At 37.0% G+C, this 2,736-nt stretch overlaps 1 protein-coding gene across 1 annotated transcript in view; it reads left to right on the top strand.

Annotated features, from left to right (window-relative positions):
- Positions 1-2,736, top strand: part of LCA5L (LCA5L, lebercilin like) — a 19,424-nt gene that overhangs the window by 749 nt on the left and 15,939 nt on the right. The window lies entirely within an intron of this gene.

Here is a 2,736-nt window from a genome sequence, read left to right as displayed (position 1 = left end):
TGGACCCCACCAGCACCCTGGGGAACCCTGCAGTCGTGAGGGTGGTGGGGGAGCTCTGGCTTGTGTGGACCACACCAGGGAGCTGTTCGGGGCTCTTGGAGGAGCCCGGAGGCAGGTCTGAGGGCCCTGGATACGCCCTCGCCCTTCCTGCATGAGCAGGTGGGCTCTGGCATGCAGCTTGGTTCCCCTGGGGCTCAGGGCTTAGCTGTGAGGGCGAGGGACTGCTGGCCTGGGAAGTCAGGCAGTGTTCTCCCACCAGGACTCCCCCTTCATTTACTTACTCTGTTTTTGCATGCAGACTACAATTAATTCTTCCCCGTGACGGTGTTGCAGTTTCTGGATGCTTGAAATGGCATTTTCATCTCTGACAGATAAATTTGGCCCTAATTATCCTTGTTCCTGCATCTCTTCCTTCAACATACATTCTCCCAGTGTTTGTCCATTTCAGTCCCCCTTCAGCTACTGCTTTTTTTTCTTCATTTCTATAGTAATACCTTTAATTTCTTTTCTCTGTTTCTTGTCCTTCACCTTTTGTTTTTGTGTCTTTTCTTCTCCTTTTCCATTTTATTTACTTCTCAACATCTGCTCTTGAAGCCAGATGGTGAGATTCAGCCCACACTTCTCGTCAAAACAAATTAAAGCAGTAGCTTTAAGTTTAATTTAAGCTAATTTGATTTAAAGACAGTTTGGCCAGAAAGTGTTGACAGCACAAATCAAATTTAAACAGAAATACAGATCTATGTACCAAGCTAGCCTTTGCCTAATCCTCATGTTAAAATACGAGTTCTCACCTCTTGGGGTTATTGCACTGGCTCAAGTTTAGTAGGAACCTGGGCATTCCTCAGTCTTCCACAAGGAAGACTTGTTCATGTAAGGGAATGAAGAGTAACGAAACTGTTTTGATTCAACTTAGAACATTTTGTGCAATCCTTTGCACACTGTTTAATTTTCTTTGGGAGTTATGCGATTCCCCTCTCCCCTTTAAGAAATTAATTTAAAATAAAATGCCATCACAAAGCAAAAATGCCAACAAAGGAGTTAGAATGTTCTAAAAATGTCTTCTCATTTTTTTAGTGAAGGCTACTTGTTAAAATCCATCTGAACTAAAATATCATTTTAACCCCCCTCAAATTTCTTTTACATAATTGCTATGCTCCGTTTAGACGCCCCCAGATATACAACTTATTCTGCTACTGGGTAGAATTCTGCATCTATAAAACTATGGTCTGAATAGTCTTCATGTGATATTAAGAAAATGAAACAGATTGAACCATATCCCAAGAAATAATTTTTACCAGAACCACAGTGTTTAAATAATGCTGTCAGGAGTATGAAGTAATCTGTTCTACTCTCCAGTAGCCTCAGTAGGGAAAAAAATTGAGGTATAACAGATATTCACAAAGACATAGAAAATTAGTCAGCATTCTATATTTTATGCCAAATATATGTTTTTTAAAAAGCCAAACAATTAGGAGAGTTTGTTTTGTTTGAAAATTGGACTACTGAGAAAAGACAATTCCAGAGGAAGCAGCAATGTTACTTAGAACCTGATCAAACAGAATGAGATCATCATCTCATCAGAGAACAACATCTCTGACAACAACAGTGCATTACAGGTGATATTTTCCGAGCTATATGGGTGCGTAGACATGGAGATAAGTGTCTTGCAGCATTTTCAAAAGTAAACAAATGTGTTAAGTACAATTAGGCTGTGAAGAAATTGTTTTCATTAAAAAAACACTGAAATTTTCCCTAATGTTTCTTCTGAAATTGTGCAGAGACACTTTTATTACATTGTGAGGTTTTATTATTACAGGTGATATTTTCCGAGCTATATGGGTGCGTAGACATGGAGATAAGTGTCTTGCAGCATTTTCAAAAGTAAACAAATGTGTTAAGTACAATTAGGCTGTGAAGAAATTGTTTTCATTAAAAAAACACTGAAATTTTCCCTAATGTTTCTTCTGAAATTGTGCAGAGACACTTTTATTACATTGTGAGGTTTTATTTAGCAGGCTGTTTTTTTTTTACAAACAATTCTGATTTGAAAAAAAAGAAACAACATCCCAAAAGTTGAAGAAAACCTTTATTTCAGTCTCTAAGTCAGATATTTTGTTGTGCAGCTTTAGGTGTGGCTCTATCCTCTACCTATAATGTTAGTATGGCAGCTAAGATTTTTTTTTTCTATTTTAATGCATAAGTTAATTTTGTGATCTGATTTGTGATCTAATTATTGAAAAATATGACTAAATGATATTTTTATGACATGAATAGAAAGCTAAAAATACTATAAAAACACAGTTAGAAATACCCAGTTTCTAGAGACTTGAACAATTATTTTTTTAATATTGTAAAGCACTTTGTAGGTATTGAGCATAAATGCAATTACATTTCTTTTAAATTTCATTAATCATGGAGAATATGTATACATTACAGGAGACAAACTATGGTATCTATTTACATTTATATGGTAGTACCTTGTAAATCTTTAGAAAATACCTGCCAATATCATAGTAAATTCTGAGATAAAAACTACTATATTTCATATTGCAGGTCATTCTGGAAACAAACTTACTACAGACCACAAAATTATTTTAATGGGTTTGTCGTGGTTTGACCCCAGCCAGCAACTAAGCACCACCCAGCCGCTCACTCACTCCCCCCCGGTGGGATGGGGGAGAGAATCAGAAGGGTAAAAATGAGAAAACTGGTGGGTTGAGATAAAGACAGTTTAAT

This window comes from Aptenodytes forsteri, unplaced genomic scaffold, assembly GCF_000699145.1.
Source record: "Aptenodytes forsteri isolate BGI_AS27 unplaced genomic scaffold, ASM69914v1 Scaffold2, whole genome shotgun sequence".
NCBI classification, from domain to species: Eukaryota; Metazoa; Chordata; class Aves; order Sphenisciformes; family Spheniscidae; genus Aptenodytes; species Aptenodytes forsteri.
The sequence above is the reverse complement of the archived record's forward strand: the minus strand, read 5'-3'. Positions and strand labels throughout refer to the sequence as shown.